Consider the following 21,187-nt stretch of genomic DNA (forward strand, 5'->3'; position numbering starts at 1 on the left):
CGAAGCGCTTTTCTGGATTTACCTTCATCAAGAACGCTCAAAGCCAAACATTTGAAATCCGAGGGATGTATAAGTACCGAAACAGTTGAAGAGCTATATGACAAAAATACCTAAAACAAATAGCCAAATTTATCTTAAGTCAACTTTGCCTGAGGGAGTTGAAACCTTAGTTTCGGAAGTTTCATACAAAAACGATTAGTTTCCCTTTGACAACGGAAATAGTTTTATAAGGGCCTGAAATAGGGGTTCTTCATTTCTGTATCCTTTAATTTGATATGCTCTTTTCTCTATTCTCTATATTATTTGCCAATTATTTTATGTTCCTTATATTTAAGCACCCCATTATTCTCTATTATGTAAACCCAAATCTAGAACCTCTTTAAAACAAAGATCACACCACATCTACGATTCTTGATTACTTACGTCTTACTTTTTTATTTCATACTTAACGCTGATCTGGGATCTGGTATTATGGATAAAGGCCGGTGTGGGGTAAACATCAATGAGACAGCATCCAAACGACACAGATAACCAAAAGACATCTGGAGGTTAACAGTCATCAACGAGGATGTGGTTTTTCGATGGCAGTGGAATGAAGTTGATACATATAAAAGCGTGACTTAAATATTATAGTCCCCAAAAGGATTGAGGCCCGCGACACTTTAAATTATCTTAGTTGGGAAATCTTGTAGAAGCTTTTTCTTTGAGTTATCTCCCCTAATATGACTTCTTCAAAAAAGAAGTAATATAAAGCAGATTAGTTGAGAAAGCCAAAGTATTAACAGTAACCCGAATAATCCAGTCGTTATATTCCGATCACTACGATCACTCCATTAGAAAAGGTAGTGGATAGAGGGCGCTGAATTATTCGAGTTATTGTAACAGTTGATAAAATGATATACATTCGTAATAAGATAGGTCGTACACAGTCAAAGAATAGATAACGGTACCCTACTAATATGTCACAACAGTGCTTAATCAAAAATAATTCTCCTTGTGGGAGCTTCCAATATTATCATGCCTCGCCTGAGGATGTCATACATATTTTAAAATGTGAGAAGCAAGTTTCACAGCATCTGCGTGGGCTAGCCTGTGATACTGATTTACAGATACCAGAGGTCCTTCTTGTATAGATATGGGAAGTTTTCACTGGATTCCTCTACTCTCGATAAGTATATTTGTCCAAAACATAAAAACATTCTTGTCTTTCGTCTTTGCTATTTTTATATGGAGTATAACAAGTGAAATGACAAACCTACGCTCTTGTCATGCTTTAATTGCTACATTTTTTTGTAATTGCTATAAAAAGTGCCAACAAAAAACTTTTAAAATGGTAAGCTCTTTGAGGCATATATAACATGATAGATTTGAAAGGTAAAAGTTTTTTATTTGGGAATAGTATACTGTCAATATAGTTTGTTCACGATGAAATAGACTAGCTAACTTATTGTGTCGGTACATTTTAGTTGAAAGTTTAAGAAAATAATTTGAGAGATATCATTAAAGCTCAACCTTGCAAATTTTATAGCTCTGTATCTTTCATAATTATTATTTAGTGGGGTTTACATGTTTATTTTGTAGTTGTGACCTATACACATTGTAGTTGTGACTTATATACATTGTAGTTGTGACTTATAAACATTGTAGTTGTGACTTATATACATTGTAGTTGTGACTTATATATTGTAGTTGTGACTTATAAACATTGTAGTTGTGACTTATATACATTGTAGTTGTGACTTATACACATTGTAGTTGTGACTTATATATTGTAGTTGTGACCTATACACATTGTAGTTGTGACTTATATATTGTAGTTGTGACTTATATACATTGTAGTTGTGACTTATATATTGTAGTTGTGACTTATATACATTGTAGTTGTGACTTATAAACATTGTAGTTGTGACTTATATACATTGTAGTTGTGACTTATACACATTGTAGTTGTGACTTATATATATTGTAGTTGTGACTTATATACATTGTAGTTGTGACTTATATACATTGTAGTTGTGACTTATACACATTGTAGTTGTGACTTATATATTGTAGTTGTGACTTATATACATTGTAGTTGTGACTTATATATATTGTAGTTGTGACTTATATACATTGTAGTTGTGACTTATATATATATATTGTAGTTGTGACTTATAAACATTGTAGTTGTGACTTATATACATTGTAGTTGTGACTTATATACATTGTAGTTGTGACTTATATACATTGTAGTTGTGACTTATATATATATTGTAGTTGTGACTTATAAACATTGTAGTTGTGACTTATATACATTGTAGTTGTGACTTATATACATTGTAGTTGTGACTTATATACATTGTAGTTGTGACTTATATATATATTGTAGTTGTGACTTATAAACATTGTAGTTGTGACTTATATATATTGTAGTTGTGACTTATAAACATTGTAGTTGTGACTTATATATATTGTAGTTGTGACTTATAAACATTGTAGTTGTGACTTATATATATTGTAGTTGTGACTTATATACATTGTAGTTGTGTGTTATTTACATATCATGTACAGAATAGAATAGAATAGAATATTTTTATTTCCCAAATTACAGGACCAATAAAGGGCATAAAAATCAAATATAATTGATTAACATAATTGATAATTCCAACAATAAACTTCACAGTGTACATGTATATTTAGTATATTAGCATTGATCAGAATCAGAGCCAACAACCATATATATTATGAATGCACAATTAAATAATAAAATTACATTATATGCATTCGTTTATCAAATTATTTACTAGTATTTACTAATACATGTATATAAAATAAAAATTATGATTTTAAAAAAAAATAATCTGAATACATGTCTATGTTTATCAATAAGTGTAGAATTTTATGGCAGTGCCCCTGGGCCTTAGGCTTAGAAACACATGTACAAAGAAATCTATTATAACAGTGCCCACTATCTAAACAAAAAATAAGACAAAGGGAAACTACTTATCTCACAAAAATCGGCGTTTTGTATTTGCGCCGATCTGCATTTCACTTGCGCTGATTTTTTCTTTCACTTGCGCCGATTATTTCTTTCATTTGCGCCGATTGTTTTACAGGTAAATTACAGGTGAATATTATAAACCTCTTCCGCTAGCCAGTTATACATATGTTATAAATTATCAATTAAAACATGCATATAACTGTTGCCCTCTACCCACAATGGGGAGGTGGAAGTAGGATTTCGAGCAAAACATGTCAATTTTAAGGTTAAAAGCACTCTGTTTACATAAAATAACTAAGTATAGCAATAAAATATCAAATGATATAAAAATCTATTTAAAGCCTTTAAAATGTTAAAGGACAATAAAACATCTTTACACCATGAAAATAGCACAGCACTAAAATGCAAAAAGGAGCAAATGGAACTTGAAATTATTGAATCGGCGCTAATGAAACAATCAAATTGGCGCAAATGAAAGATTGAAAATTTATAAAATCGGCACGAATGTCATACGCCCACAAAAATGTCTATATTCTCAGTGTTATAAGGTATGTAAACCAAAATATGTACATGTAGATTACTTTTTGATAAAAATAATATAAATGTACTTGTATCATCCACGATTGTACATATTCCTTCCATACATTCTGAATTTATGCTGTAATTGTAATATATCATACATTAATATGCTTAAATTGAACTAAATTTGATTTTTTTTTTTATTTTCAATATACATATAAATATATGCTAACAATAAAGGGAATACCACTTGATCCTCTATGGCTTTGGGTTTGGGGATGGGTTGCATTGGGTGAAGTGGGATATTTTGGAATATTCTTTTTTAATATTACAATTTATGTACATGTATTTCAAGTGGCAATGCCACCCACAATTTATTTCCATGCTTGTTACACACTTGCTTCCCTAATTTTATTTGACAGAATAGTCCCCCTCCCCCAATATCAAATTGTGCAAATTGTTTTTCATCCCTGCTTGCTTATCAAATTTTCAACAATTATTACACTTATTGGAACCAAATGAAACTTTTCCGCAGATTCATCTATTCTTCAATCTATTTAAATTTTTGTCAGCTCTATTGTTCCATTGAATAAATACAATAGCTATTGTTCTTTGTTGATTTCTGACAAAAATTTTAGCATTGTTTCTATTAAAATTTGCATTTTTTTGTTTGTTTTTGGTTACTTATAGAATACAATTAAGAAGGCCTTCGTCCAAACATCATAATTTCCCAGTTTTTATTTGTCAAACACAAAAAAACAAAAACAAAACAATAGGAACAATGTTGAAAATTTTGTCAGAAATCAACTTTTATGTTTGAATCACTGTTTACATTGAACAGATACTTTTTTCATATTACCGACTTTTGACTCCGGATTATATAATTTTTTGACAGGTTTCTTAATCTGTGGTTGGACATCCTGGTACTAGGTCATGTAAGAGCAACCAAAAGAAGTAAAATCAAACATAATATGTGCACTCTGGGGGGAAATTTTACTGTTTCTGATTATTTTGTTGTATGATGTAAACATAAAACAGTTTATTTCCTCAAAAAAAAATGTACCGATTTACGTTGCTCTTGGTTGACCGAGTACCAGGATGTCTTACCAGAGAGAAAGTAACCTGTCGAAAAAATATAAACTCCGTAGTCAAAAGTCGGTAATATGAAAATAGTCTATTGAAAATATATTATCGATATCAAATAGATACAACATCCCATGCAGTTTTGTGAGTTAAAACATGTATTTTCATCTTTTAGAAGATAATTTTTGTACTCAGGTAAATTAATCAATGAGTGATGGCTTTCTCTTAGAAGAAATTTAAAGGTCCCAGTGAATACACTATGGATAATCCTGCTTGTTTCTTAATTCAGAAGAAAGTTTTAAATCATCCTACAAAGTAAAACTTCTATTACCAGACTGCTGTAAAACAGTCGTGTCAATTTATATTATTTTAAATCTTATTCTCTGAAGATGAAACTCTTATGTTGTAATATAAATCACAACAAATCTTTTGAAAAACTTTAAAAAAAAACTACTGTATGATCGGTTTTCTGAAAATTTTAAAAATTCTAATTAAAGATTTCGTAGAAGGGCAGATTAAAAATTATCAGAGGTTGAAGACGAATTACCCAAGATAATACACACAAAAAAATGGATTTTTTGGAAGTTATGCATTTTTAAGATCCACTTGTAAAGTCTGTCGTCAAGGATTTTCAATAAAAAAAATTGTTATCCAAACACACCAACTCTGTTTATGACTCATTAGTTAGGTATTTCAATTGACCCATATATCTTATTTTTTAGTACTGTGAATTTTTAATGTTATTTCATCAACCTGTAACCTAAATATATAAATATAATAGAATCTGAAGCGATATGGTGTATCAAATATTTTTGCTTTATACTTTTCAAGACAAAAAAAAATCATCTCAAACACGCCCGAGCATAGAGGTGTACTCGACTTTCCCTTTTCGATGAAATTATTGCCATTTTTAGGATTTAAAAAAAAAACTGTCGCCAGGGGCAGAGATGCAAATTAATGCTTTAAAAAATATTCTTCTTCAGTGGGGAACTCGGTGGCCGAGTTGTCTAAGTAGTCGAACTACTGTATTACTAACTTGTCAACACTGAGATTGTGAGCTCGAATCCCGCATATGGCAGGTGCGCTTGATTTCAATCTTAAATTGATTGACTGTGATGGTCAATTTTCCTACCGAAGATTGGTGTTTTTCTCCGGGCACACTGGCTTCCTCTACCAATAAAAACTGAATTCCAAGAAATAGCACAATAGTGCCGAAAGTGGCGTTAAAACCAATCAACCAAATCAATCAATCCTTCCTCATTATATTTATAAAGTGTTATTATTATCAATTGTTGTTTTTCTTCTTGTTATCGGTCGTGGTGTAGTCTGTCGGTCGTGGTGTAGTCTGTCTTCTTTCACTTTTGGATATACACTGCTGCCTCAGATCTCTGATGTCTGATCTCTTATTCAGATTAGGGGACCCAGTCTATGGAAGAAGCGAATCGATAAAAACGTTTCTTATATGAAAAAGCGATATTGTCTAATAAGAAATTGTAAATATGCAGATACTAAATATATATTCAATAGTTAGTTAAAAGCAAAAGTTTATATCCGTGTAAAATTTGGAGTGCTGTGTTTTTCTTATGTACATAAATAAACAAATGCTATGAATTCTTATATGAATGCGATACTTTTAAAATATGATAGCAGTATTTTTTAATGTCACTATGAGTAACATTGTATGTTAATAAGCAGTTTTAAGGTCACTGCTAAATGTCAAAATGTTTTTGGTAGCATCTTTCCAATTTCTTAATCGGTTTTTGAAGCAAAATCAATCAAATAAAGGTTTTATAAACATCATCGTAATTAAATAGCCAAGTATCAAAATTATTGTTCAAATATGTTACATCTATTAAATTTCTTTATGAACGCATCGAAACAGTACATATCCGATATTCTCCCTACACGCATGGAAGACTTTCTTTATTGGGAACAATGAAATTAACTTGTGCCAAAGATGTATTATACTGTCCTTGATCAATATGATTATGCCAAATCTGACCTGTATTTTTCAATCTCGTTTTTAGCTCACCGTTCCGAAGGAACTGTGAGCTTTAGCCATCACTTGGCGTCCGTCGTCGTCCGTCGTCGTCGTCCGTCTGGTGTAAACTATTTCAAACATCTTCTCCTCTGAAACTACAGAACCAATTCCAACCAAACTTAAGCTGAATGATTCTTAGGGTATCTAGAATAAATTTTGTGTTTTATTTTCTGTTTCGTCAAAAAACATGGCCGCCATGGCTAAAAATAGAACATATAGGGGTAAAATGCAGTTTTTGGCTTATATCTCAAAAACCAAAGCAGTTAGAGCAAATCTGACATGGGGTAAAAGTGTTCTTAAGGTGAATTTCTATCAGCCCTGAAATTTTCAGATGGCTCTAATAACCCATTGTTAGGTTGCTGCCACTAAATTGGTAATTTTAAGGAAATTTTGCAGTTTTTGGTTTTTATCTTGAATAGTATTAATGATAAAGATAAACTGTAAACAGCAAATATGTTCAGCGAAGTAAGATCTACAAATAAGTTGATAACACCAAAATTGTCAATTGACCCCTTAAAGAGTTATTGCCCTTTAAGGACAATTTTACACAATTTGTTTATCAGGTTTTCCAACTTTAAAAAATCTTCTCCTCTGAAACCACTGAACCAATTCCAACCAACTAAACTTAAGCTGAATGATCCTTAGGGTATCTAGAATAAAGTTTGTGTTTTATTTTCTGTTTCGTCAAAAAACATGGCCACCATGGCTAAAGATAGAACATAGGGGTAAAATGCAGTTTTTGGCTTATATCTAAAAACCCAAAGGAGTTAGAACAAATCTGACACGGGGTATAAGTGTTCATTGGGTAAAGTTCTATCAGCCATGCAATTTTCAGACGAATCTAAAAGTCCATTGTTGGGTTGCTGCCACTAAATTGGTAATTTTAAGGAATTTTGCAGTTTTTGGTTATTATCTTGAATAGTATTAATGATAAAGATAAACTGTAAACAGCAAAAATGTTCAGCAAAGTAAGATCTACAAATAAGTTAATATGACCAAAATTTTCAAATGTGTCCTTAAGGAGTTATTGCCCTTTAAAGATAATTTTTCACAATTTGTTCATCTAGTTTGCTTACATTAAAAAATCTTCTCCTTTGAAACTGCTTAATCAATTTCAGCCAAACTTGGGCTGAATGAGTTTCAGAGTATCTAGTATACATTTTGTATTTTATTTTCTTGTACGTCAAGAAACATAGCCAATATGGCTAAAATGAAACATAGGGGTAAAATGTATTTTTTTGCTTTTGAAGAAAATGTGACAGATACAAAGAACATCTCAATGGAATTTTTAAGCCACTCATTAATATATATAAAAAAGCAAAGATAATCATTGACGAAAGATTTAAGCAAAACATTACAGGTGAGCGATTCAGGCTCTTGAGAGCCTCTTGTTTATATAGATTAGACCGCTGATTTTCCTGTTTGAATGGTTTTACACTAGTCATATGTGGGGCCCTTTATAGCTTGCTGTTCGGTGTGAGTCAATGCTCCGTGTTGAAGGTCGTACTTTGACCTATAATGGTTTACTTTTAACAAATTGTTACTTGGATGGAAAGTTGTCTCATTGGCACTCATACCACATCTTCTTATATCTATGAATTAAAAAAAAATCCCTTAAATAAATGCTTTCCAGTCCTCCAAAACCGCCTGACTACTTCATTGTATCGCATTGCACATGCATTTTCAGTAGTGAACCAGGTAAACAAAAATTTACATTTTTTTCCATTCGAATATTCATTTCCAGGTGTAATTGGGAACCGTATTGGATTGAATTGTTTGTAGGAATGTGTTTTTCTTTTCTTTTAAGAAATGATATTTCTTTGTCTTTGTGGATATTTACAGCATGACCTATGATAGAATCAAATAGGTCGATAGAATATTCACAGTAGCTACATTTAAATTCCGCCATTGCATCATCACTAAAAATAGAATTACTCGGTATAACCATATGATCGAAAATAATGGGGTTAGCAGGTTGTTAACAATGTCAACTATCGATAGGGTCAAACAACATTTTTCGACATAATTAGTACATGTACGCGTTATTTTTGTTACAGGTACGAAATTTTAGTGATATTTGGCCTATAACATTTAACCTGTCATGAACTATGATTGTGAATTATGTTTCCGGTTTTCTTGACATACATTGTGACTTGTTATCGTGTTTATTTTATATGAGAAAACTATCGCAATTATATTAGAAAAATATTGCATTCATAAATTTTTCATATTAAAAACACATCGCTATTATATTAGAAAAATATCGCATCCATATTATAAAATATAGAAGTATCGTTGAATTATAGGTGATTTTGGTGTAGAAAACAATTGAATTAATCGAAATTGCATTCCACTAATTTTGCTACATGATATTAATTGAATGTGTACATCTACAAATGATAAATCGTTATGGCGCGGAATCAGGGTCAAAAATACTTATTTACGTATATACATATAATTATATCTAATTATATCTGTATATACGGAATTTGATTTACGTATATACGTAAATCGAATTCTGTATATACAGAAATAATTACGTATATACGTAAATCGAATTCCGTATATACAGAAATAATTTCGTATATACAGAAATAATTATGTATATACGAAATTCGATTTACGTATATACGAAATTCAATTTACGTATATACAGAATTCGATTTACGTTTATACGGAATTCTTTGTGTATATCGTTAATATTTTTGAATACTAGACATTAATACAAACTGCCAATGAAATTCATTGTTATAACAATGATTTCTCTCTATCTATGACCAATGAGAACCGAGAAGGTCACTTTCTTCCATTATTACGTGGATTCGGATTCCGGTTTTCTGTTCCGGATCTAACTCTCGTTTTTTGGGGGTGGGAGGTTAAAACAGCAACAATAAAACTAATGCATAAAATAGCTAAATTAACTCATTTGTTTAACAAAATACACATCAGAGATGTATGTTGTCAAATAAAACGATTTCGAAATTTTTAATGAAATTTGCGCGACTACCAACAGACTATCATAACAACTTCAACTGTACTCACTTTTATATATTCCGGATCAAAAAAATAAACAAGCATATTTTACCAGCAAAAGATCATACCTGGGTACATAAGTTTTCACGTATTTTGTTGTTTTTTTTTCAATTTTTGTTGGTGCATATTTTTTGCTTGCTTGTTTTTTTAAAATCACTTAATTTTGACAACAGACACGCTTTTATTAACGACATTTGTAGTTTGATATAACAATAAGTGGCACTTTAAAGTAAATAAATTGACCTTCTCTAGAACTTCCAGTTTAATATTTAGCAATGTATTGATTCACTTTAATTGGCATAAAAAGCAGGAAGCATACCAAAGTCACAGTAAAATCTCGTACAATCAACATGATCAAGGGACAAGGCACCTCCAGGAAAACAGACGAGGACGAAATAACCAGGTGTGGGAATAAACACGAAACACAAACACCGAAAACACTAAAAACCAAAGCATGGACAATGCGAACTCTCAAACAAACCGAGAGTGAACTCAGGTGCTCGGGAAGTATGGAAAGCCTCAGCAGTCATATATTAGAGACTTACAAAACGTTATGCTGAAGCTTAAAATGTAAAGTTAAGACAGCGTGATGTTGAATTGAGTCATCAAAATGCTAACTATAAATTACAATATGCTAAGTTGAATTTGCGCAATGTTGACTTGCAATGACAAGTGCTTTAGTCGTGATAGTATAATGATAAGTCACGATGTTGTGATGATATGCCAAACACACGTAACGTTGGGTTTAAAGTACATGATGTGAAGTTGACGTTGCATGATGTTAGCTTGCAGATGGATACTGCTCAGTCATCTACATCGACAGATATGATAACAAATAAAATGAATAGCTAAAATGTATGGTGCTGACTTGATATTAATTAATGTTGAGCTGAGATAGTACGATGTTATATCATTGTGATATTACGATTGGTCTATCATGCAATCTGTTGATTTAAAACACCATGATGCACAGTTGAAAGTACGTGATGTTAAGTTAAGATAACACGATGCTACACCACTATATTGAAACGAAAGGCTTACCATACAATTTGTTGACTTAAACCAACACGATGCAACGTGTTAAGCTAAGATGCTCACTTGAAACTACAGGACGTACAGTTGAAATTTTGTAATGTTAAGCTACGATAGCACGATGTTATATCATTATAATGTCACAATAGGCTTATTATACAATTTGCTCATTTAAAACTACACAACGTACAGTTGAAAGTACGTGATGTTAAGTTAAGATGGCACGTTGTTATATCATTAGAATGTCACGATAGGCTTACCAAACGATATGCTCGTTTAAAACTACACGACGTACAGTTGAAAGTACGTGATGTTGAGCTATGATAGCAATATCTTATATCATAATGATATCACGATAGGCTTGCCATACAATATGCTCATTTAAAACTACACGACGTACAGTTGAAAGTACGTGTTGTTCAGCTAAGACAGCACGATGTTATATCATTATAATGTCACGATAGGCTTATCACACAATTTTCTCATTTAAAATTACACCACGTACAGCTGAAAGTACGTGAGGTTAAGCTAAGATAGTACGTTGTTATATTATTAGAATGTCACGATAGGCTTGCCATACAATATGCTCAGTCAAAACTACACGACGTACAGTTGAAAGTACGTGTTGTTGAGCTAAGATAGCACGATGTTATATCATTATGACGTCACGAGAGGCTTATCATACAATGTGTTGACTTGAAACTACACGATGTAAATTTGAAGAAGTTTGGTCTTGACTTGAAACAGTAAAATGTTAAGTTAAAAAACAGATCGTAAAGTCAAAATAAAACAATGATAGGATGACATGTACTTGTGCAGAATTGAAGATTTTTGGTGTTGACTTCGAATATAGTACAAATATTAAATCGTTTTATGTTAAATTGAAAGACAATAACGATGCGTAGAAGTACTGCAATTCTATGGAAAAGAATGAGGGACAAATCACCAGGATTTTTTCCTCTTTATTTGCTAGTTGATGAATATTAATGAAATTTAACTCCGGAGTCAAAATGATATACAAAGAAAGTTTTCCATAAATTCATAAAAAAAAAGAATTACCCTTCGCTATATATTACACTTGAATACAGTTTTGCCTATATTTTACATGTTTTGTTTGGGTTTTTTTTATGATTAAAAACTAGACTTTTTTTTTATGAACAATATTTAAGAAAATATTTATCTATGTGGTGTTTTAATATATACAACATATTATTGCGCTTATAAGACTTCGGTTATGACTGTGAGGGTCAAATTTTACTCATATAAAATCACATCTATGTAAGAGTTAGCGGAGAATTTGTATTTACCGCTCCCGTTTTCCACGAAATAAAACATAAGAATCTGGAGTCTTAATCATAAAAAACAAAGATCAACTGATATGACAAATAATACCATTAGCGTTGGACTGAGATGGTGAGAGATATATCAAAATGTGACCCCCTCCCCCCGGTTTTGTTAGAGGTATCTGAAAATTTGTATTTTCTTTTCCACGAAATAAAACAAAAGAATCTGCACTTAATCAAAAGCGATGCGATTACGATTTCCATAGAATGTCAGAGACAGTTTGTCGACTAGTTCGTTGATAATTCGGCTAGGCAAGTAAAGTATGTCTTGTAACAAAGCAGGGTTTATTCATATTCATATCACACTTGCATGTTCTCGTCCTGATATGCATGTAATATTTGCCACTGTACGTAAAACGCACCCCTTTTCCCCGAAATAAAACCAAAAAATCTGGACTTAATCAAAACCGATGCTATTTGGATTTCCATAGATTGTCAGAGACGGTTTGTCAACTAGTTTGTTAGAAATTCGGCTAAGCAAGCAAAATATGTCTTGTACAGAGCAAAGATTTATTCATATTCATATCACACTTACATATTCTCGTCCTTATATGCATGTAATATTTGCCACTGTACACTAAATACAAATACATTTTCATCAATTCTTTTTTATGAAAAGGAGCCTATTTTAAGCATGTTCGTCGATTTGACACCCTGTAGTTCATGTTTTGTTTTTTTTTGGGGGGGGGGGGAGTTCCTCGAAAATTATAACGCATTCCTTCTTTATTTGCAAAATCGCCAAGTGACGGGTGCCACATATGAAACAGGATCTGCTTACCCTTCTGGAGCACCTGAGATCACCCTTTTTTTTTTGAGAGTTTCGTGCTGCTCAGTTTTGTTTGGCTTTTGATCTTTTTTCTCTCGTTTATTTCGGCTGATGAGTTTTTGTCATGCCATTGTCAGTTTGGTTAAGATTTTTTACTATCCCTTTTGTATCTTTCGCCTTCTTTTATCCATTTTTATGTATTTTTTTTTTTTCGATTCTCCCCTCCCCCTGAACAGTATAATAGATAGATAAATGACCCTTTTCAACAAAAGGAGATCTACAAGTAACTCGACTTGACCGAAATTGTAATTTTCTTTCTCATTAGATATATTGTCCTTAGGGTAGATCGGGTGTCTTCCGCCATCTTAGGGAGCTACCATTTGATTTTTATTGGGGGCTAGAATGAAATTTGAGAAAAAGGCAGGACAGGAGTTTTGAGTTAAAAAAATAAGGCAGGATGAGCAACTTGGCAAAAAAAAGGTAGGATGACAATTTATGTAAAAAAAAAAGTCAGAATAAACTAATAAAAAAAAATGCAGGACCAATAGAGTGAAAAATAAAAAGGCAGGACAGAGATTACAACTAAAAAAAAAGCAGGACAAAATTTTTCGTCCTAGCCCAGTCTGTTTTCGACTTATGAGTTTGAAATCCTTTTGGCATATTTCGTCTCTAATGATGGAATGTGTAGGGACTTTATCTATTTCGTTTTGTAGACAGAAAACGAGTCTCGTGATCCCAATTTTTATTTTTTATTTTCTAACATTGAGCTTTCCATGTATAGTTTATACAAAATCTGACAATACTGCATAACCTGTAGCTTGCAAAATGCTCTGTGGCCCAAACTTTTTATTATGTTTTTCAAAAAAGAATAAACTACATTTTTGCAAATTATTAAAAAAAAATCTATCGATTTTAATTTAGACCACACTCATGAAAACTATGAGAGAGAGAGAGAGAGAGAGAGAGAGAGAGAGAGAGAGAGAGCGAGAAAGAAAAACTGTTGACATAAAAAAAAACATATCTACAAATTAATCAAAGCAATACCAAAATAATTCATGGACTTTAACAATTTTTAAAGATTTTTCTTTGAAAACACATATAAATAGAGAGAAGCTGCAAAGAACCAAGAAAATCACTATGGACAAGAAAATAAGTGACGGAATTCATTAATTGGCTTCTTATTATAAGTTATAGGGGTCATTGTCCATCAATGACTTTACCAATTTAAAAAATAAAATATTCTCCGAGTGGATATATACATAAACCTGGGCACTATCTTACTTGGTGCTGGAAAAATGGTTGGCACTGCTGTAAATGTTATATATTTTTTTTAAAGTTGCAATTTAGAGTGGAGGCTCAAGGTCAAATTTCATTCGGTTTCATAGACTTCGTGTATGAGCGAAAAGTATACAACAGAATCTACCATACTTTATGTTTGGGTTGGCCCCATGCAATAAGATTCTTCCACCTATCAATTCTTTTTGTTTTATTTCGTGGAAAAGAAAATTCAAATTTTCAGATACCTCTAACAAGGCCGGGGGGGGGGGGGGGGGGTCACATTCTCATATAGCTCTGACCCTGTCCTCAGTGACGCTTTAGCGTATTATTTGTCATATCAGTTGATCTTTGTTTTTTAAGATTAAGACTCCAGATTCTTTAGTTTTATTTCGGGGAAAACGGGAGTGGTAAATACAAATTCTCCGCTAACTCTTACATAGATGTGATTTTATATGAGTAGAATTTGACCCTCACTGTCATATCTTATAAGCACCATATTATGTTGTATATATTAATACACAACAAAGATAAATATTTTCTTAAATATTGTTCATAAAAAAAAAATGGTTTTTAATCATAAAAATAAATCCAAACAAAACAAGTAAAATATACGGCAAAACTGTATTCAAGTGTAATATATAGCGATGGGTAATTCTTTTGCTTTATGAATTTATGGAAAACTTTCTTTGTATATCATTTTGCCTCCGAACTTGCAAATGAAGAAAAATAAATCCTGGGGATTTGCCCCTCATTCTTTTCCATAGAATTGCAGTTTCAATTCACATAATTCTGTAATGTTTTACGCATCGTTATTGTCTTTCAATTTAACATAAAACGATCTAATATTTGTACTATATTCGAAGTCAACACCAAAAATCTTCAATTCTGCACAAGTATATGTCATCCTATCATTGTTTTATTTTGACTTTACGTTCTGTTTTTATAACTTTTCCTGCTCATTGTCCAAATGTAATGTAAAAGCCGATAGAAAGTCATGGTCACTATAAGAAGGACGGACTAGGAGTACGACAACTGGAACACATCCATAGTCATTTGTGAAATGGACATTCCATAATGCTCAACCAAATCGTGATGGCGACCATAAGATTTTTAAGTGAGGATATTAAAGTTTGTTTTCTGTAACTCTGTTTAAATATCTTATTTGATAAAGATATTCCTCTATCTATAAATCACGCACGCCCTTGTGTAAAGTATCAGTTGTGAAATGTGGACTCCATGTGGAGATAAATGTTGCTATATAGAAACGGAAAGTTCAGAAAACAGACGCATTTGTTGAAACTCTTCCAACCTCTTCAAGAACTGCTATCTAAACGCCGTTTTTAGAGTGTACTCTACAATTATTTTAACTGACAAAACAGAAAACTGAATATGAGATGAGTATGTATAGGAAGTAAGGTGAAATGTTTGAGTACCCTCGGCGTCCATGTCCACGTCCAATCTTAGTTCTCAGATAGTTTAGGAAGTAAGGTGAATTGTTTGAGTACCCTCGGCGTCCATGTCCACGTCCAATCTTAGTTCTCAGATAGTTTAGGAAGTAAGGTGAAATGTTTGAGTACCCTCGGCGTCCATGTCCACGTCCAATCCTAGTTCTCAGATAGTTTAGGAAGTAAGGTGAAATGTTTGAGTACCCTCGGCGTCCATGTCCACGTCCAATCTTAGTTCTCAGATAGTTTAGGAAGTAAGGTGAAATGTTTGAGTACCCTCGGCGTCCATGTCCACGTCCAATCTTAGTTCTCAGATAGTTTAGGATGTAAGGTGAAATGTTTGAGTACCCTCGGCGTCGGCGTCCACGTCCAATCTTAGTTCTCAGATACCAGTTTACCTACAAGCATGTAACTTGGGTGTGCGGCTTGCTTCCAAATGTAGGTTACCTTGACCTGTATTCCATGCTTCAGAGGAGACAGAACACGATGATAATCCTGTTCAATGAAATATTATTAAATAGAAAATGAAAGGATATGGAGTAAAGGTACATGGGACAAAATCGCACACAATACATAGTAAAAATAAATAATTTATCAATGAACAGGGCTTTTATTCCTGTTTTAAAAACTTTTTCTTGGTTAGTATTCAAAAAGTTTGATGTGCAAACTTATCTTGACTAGAATCAAAGTTGTAAGTATATCCCGTTTGTCCCGAGAGGAAAGAAATGAAGTCCAAAGAAAGCTATGGACAAAAGTAGCCCCAACCCCAGTACCATACTTAGGATGGGTCCCATGGGTGGGGGCTTTGGGTTGATTTTGTAATGCTCCGTTCCCTTTTCTTTCGGAATGGTAGGGCTAGGGATCACATTTCCTTTGTATACTTGTATATGTTTGCTTGATATTTTTGTCTTTGCACGAACTGATAGCCATCTTTGTTTTGATTAATTGTAGATTTTCTTCGTTTATTTCTATTTCAGGTGATAGTTATGCGAATTCGATATCGTTTGATACTAGCAAAATCTTAAGTTTTTGGTTTTTTTTTTATTGTTTCATTTAACGACCTTGGCGTGAACATAACTACGTTTGTCAGAAGTTCTTAATATAACTTCTAGATTTAACAGAACTTTTTTAATATCCATGCATTTGGAAGATTTTTTGCACCTGCATTTTGCAATCGTTCATTCAGAAATGTGCAGGTCACAGTCGCAATTTTGAGGCTCTAGATGGTGGTAGCACTTTATTTTTGGGTTTGTTATAAAATTTCAATTTTGCTAAGGTTCAGGTGTCCATTTGAATATCCTGTAAGCGCTCTACTGGTGTCATTTCGCCATGGATTCTTTCCAAATTATAATGAAGCTTTATATAAACAATAGCTTGGTCGAGTTCGAAAAGCAGAACATTCAAAACCGATTATAGGTAGTATGTCTCTTGTAAACGTAAAAATACAAACAACTGTTAAAAGCGCTCTACTGGTGTCATTTCTCCATGAATCAAATTTATACTGAATGTGCATATCCATAATGTCATAGGAATTATACACCTTGTAAATGTGTATCCAGCGGGTCCAGACTTTCCGAAAGGGAGGGGATACATTTTTTTAGCTCAATAAGGGGGCTCCCGGACCAAAATTTGGCCAGAAATCTTCGTAAATTTTGTCCAGTTAAGGGGGCCGGGTCCTCGGGCTTCCCCTAGATCCGCCTATGAACTTTAACCCGATTTTCGTCAAAGAGCTTCGTCTATAGTTTTGTGTTTATTCAAGTCATTTTAACAATTTTAACCATATCAATTACTGTACTTATTTTACACTGTCCTCATTGTCCATTAGAAAAGTCATGTTTTTGGTTTTCTTTTGAAATTGTTATATGTATCTTTATGTGACTTAAAATTTCTTGAATCACAAAATTGTGAGATGATAAAACAACATGCTCAATTTTAGTGAGACATGTAAAGTCCCTTCATAAACGGATATGTATATAAAAGATTTAAAATCCTTGTTTCTACGTCGATTTTGTGCTCTTGAATTTGTAAACGATATTGGAACGGATAGTGGAAAACGGCTGATTGAATTATTATGTTTAACATGATGCTTACATTTGTAATCACGTGTTTTGAGCAAATCCTTTTATTACCCAATTGAACGATCATATGTTTTGTCAAACGTCATAATAAGACAAGGATTATAGCATACATAATTTCTAAGAGACAAACGTAGTCTTCAGTACTCATAAGAGAACCAGTATTTGTAAGCAAACAATCGGTATACAAGACAAAATTGTACAACACAAATGCCAAAAACAAAAATGTTCGGTCAACACAAACTCCCTCATAAACATTAGGACGAGATCAGGTACTCCGGAAGCGTTAGCATCTCCTGCCTCATTAATTGCACCCGTCGTGAAGTCCTTCCAAGGCCGTAAATTAGAACTTGTTTAACAGGAGGCATTATAATAGACGGGGGCTGAGCAGTTGTTGATGTTATGTCCTGCTTTCTTGCCTTTTCCCCCCGATATATTTTACCTTGGTTTCAAAGAAACATGTGCACTCTATACATAACTGACATTTTTTATTATTATCAAATTCATATTTTAATATTCGGTTTTTCAAGTTTGGCGAAGATGTTAGGAAATTCTTAGTTAATCATTATGATTTGTCAAAGTCGTAATGTTTGTTTTTATTTGCTATAGCACTACTAGCTCTATTAATGCTTCTTCGTCATTTTCTCGTCACGATGGTCTCGAGAAAAGATGTGGCTAGTGTTCTAGTTTGGACATGAGCTTCCACAAGATAACAGTTTTCAGACCGACGTTCTAAGGACAACGATCATATCTAAAAAGGAACTGGGGTACGACTGCGGCAACTATTATTTCAAAATTAAGGCGAAGTGTATATTATGTAATAGTCGGGAATTTTGGATTTTATGAAATTTTTAACGCAATTTGGAACTCGTTGAACTGCATCTGAACATCTTAAAAGTGAAATATGTACAATTAATATTTTTCAGAGATACATTCAATAAAAAGTTTATGCAAATAAACTATAATATAATGAAGATAAAAAGCATCGATAAAATTCTTTTATTGAATTTCAATTTCTTGAAATTACGTCCACAGAAAAAAGGATTCGAATAACAAAATAAGTGTAATATCATGACCGGAGTCACACTGTAAATTGATATCTTAATTTTCATTTTTTTTTTCATACATCACTCAAACTATAATTATTAAAACTGCAAATAGAATCTGATAATCCCTAATAATTTCATACCATTAAAAACAGAAACTTGTACAGCGATAACATATCGTATAACAAAGTTTTAAGCGTATAAAATGCATTTTGTTTTGTTGATTTTTACCTACATGAACATTATTTACGTTTTTAGGTTCTGTTTTAAAAAAAAATGTATTTCTAGAATCTACATATTAATGCTACATATACCAATTGTCTATATTCAGATGCAGTTCAACGAGTTCTAAATGCATAAAAAATTTCGTAAAATTACGAAAAATCGTGACAATGACATTCAAGATTCAGGCAGTGCGACCGAGTTTACAAAATTATACTTTACATTTGGAAAATTTTAATTCTCGTCTATACTAGCGACAAATGCCATGTGTCAAGAAATTTTTGTAGAATGTAGAGACAGTTTTTAACAAGCATACTAAATAAAATTCATGAATGGGGTTTCGATGTGACATGTTAAGAGGTCACAGGAACAATAAGATGTTCTATGTTGTCGGGACAGGTGTCAGGTTTCAAACGAGAACGTATCAAATAATATATTTTTTTTTCTTTTATTTCTTTTGATTCTGTATTATTATTTTTCTGGTCGACGCTCCGTAATAAGAGGAAACTGCCTATACATGCCTCCAAATAATTAACGGTCCTGCCTTCCATCCTGAAAGCCAGCAAAATGATCACTGCTTACTAAATGAAACTGGAACTTCCCTTATAGTATTTCAGCAAGAAGTTGTAACACAGAAATCCCATATGGATCAACCAGCTCGTGTTGGCGGCCAAAGAATTTAGTGATCACTTCAGCTTATGTTCATCGTAGCCCTGATTGCGTAATTATTTTTCACTTTCAAATAGAGTTGTTCCCTGTTCAGATACTCACTATAAGAACAGGCTCTGGCAAATCGTATCAACTGCATGCGATACTCTATATGGTATACATGAGAAGATGGCATGTTAAGGGAAATTAACTAATGGAAAATTAAAGTCGTCACGCTTGTCATAAATTTTGCAACGCAACTGTCCTTCATTGTCAATTGCAATTAACGTACAGTGATAACATGGTCGGCTATATGAAGGACGAGAACAAATTAACAAACATGTTAAAAATAATTTCGGGGGAATGAGGAGGAAAAATGGGCATGAAAAAAATGTGATTGTCATTGGAAAGGAAGGGTATAATGGATAATGTCTGTAAATTTCGCCTTGTACTGGACTATCTACGGACCACTCATCATGAGCTGTCACGAGGAATCTTTAAGATGCAGAGGGCTTTTCTCTCAACAAATGGTGAAAGTTGTCTCTGGACATTCATAAAAAGTATTCCGTCGGCGATGCTAAACAACGTTTGTAATTTCAGATCGAATTAGCCTGTAAGCAAAAATAATTGAAATGATATTTTTGTGTCATTAAAGGGGCACTAGCTGTCAAATTCATGTTCACCGATTTGACTCAAATTCTCATATTTGATTTATAACAATGTAAAATATTTATCCAAACTATTAAAAGTCTAAAATAAACAATTTACAGGGCATATGCTCGATTATATGTAGCTTCGTTTCGTGTGTATTTTAGTCTAGACGCCATCTAATTAACTATCGAGTTGACCTCCGATGCCCTCCGATGACCATATAAGCGATGTAAACATAAATATAGATATGAATAGATTAAGCTAAATCGTGCAATTGGATTTTTCTAGGTCTGTTTAATTTCATATATTATAGATTAAAAATTTATGTTTATCACCGTTTTTACCTGTATAAGAATGATTTTTTGTGGATCGAATCAGTCAATCGAATGTTTTATGTTTCACTTTCAATGTTGACATTCTTTTCCTTTAAATAACTTTACACGGACGATTCATGCGTTATCCATCTCTAGCTAAGGGGTTAAATTGTAGTTCACATGAATACGGATTCAATGAGGTCGAATTATTCACTTGCAAGTGATTAATTCATCATCAATGTTTCTAAGCTTATTTTGACAAAATTGAACCATACTGGCTGCTAAAAGCGAATAATTATTTCACTATTTCACTTTCATTAATGATTGAACAAAAAAAAATCATATTTTAGATTTTTTTTACTTTAGTCATTCTTCTCACAAAGAAGGTTGTGTACTACATAAGAAACTCAGTTTGAACGTGGATTGAATATAGAATATACTACTATACAATGCAAACGCCAAGTCCAGAAGGCTAAATATCTCTATGGTCACAGTTTTTAAGCAGTTATGCCACGAAATGAATACATATTTCATTTTGTTTAAAAGGGCACTAATAAACAAATGTTTTGTTATTCTATAAAGTTTGGCGTATACGTCAAATTTGTCTAGCTACGCGCCTGTACACTGAGGCGGCGGGGGCCATTTCTAGGTTACAGGAGGTGTCAACAAATACAGGTATATAAAGATTGATTGATTGTTGGTTGCTTA

At 32.7% G+C, this 21,187-nt stretch overlaps 1 long non-coding RNA gene across 2 annotated transcripts; it reads right to left on the reverse strand.

The window, feature by feature from the left end:
- Positions 1 to 1,139: 1,139 nt before the first annotated feature.
- On the reverse strand, positions 1,140 to 2,504 carry LOC127731974 (uncharacterized). 2 transcript variants are annotated; one of them, XR_007995925.1, is made up of 2 exons: positions 2,289 to 2,504; positions 1,140 to 1,588 (listed from the first exon to the last, which is right to left on the reverse strand). It is a non-coding gene; the product is annotated as an uncharacterized LOC127731974 (long non-coding RNA). The 2 variants fall into 2 exon arrangements; XR_007995924.1 differs by lacking the exon at positions 2,289 to 2,504 and adding an exon at positions 2,177 to 2,280.
- Between the last annotated feature and the right edge of the window lie 18,683 nt (positions 2,505 to 21,187).

This window comes from Mytilus californianus, unplaced genomic scaffold (assembly GCF_021869535.1).
Source record: "Mytilus californianus isolate M0D057914Y unplaced genomic scaffold, xbMytCali1.0.p SCAF_21, whole genome shotgun sequence".
Classification (NCBI taxonomy): Eukaryota; Metazoa; Mollusca; class Bivalvia; order Mytilida; family Mytilidae; genus Mytilus; species Mytilus californianus.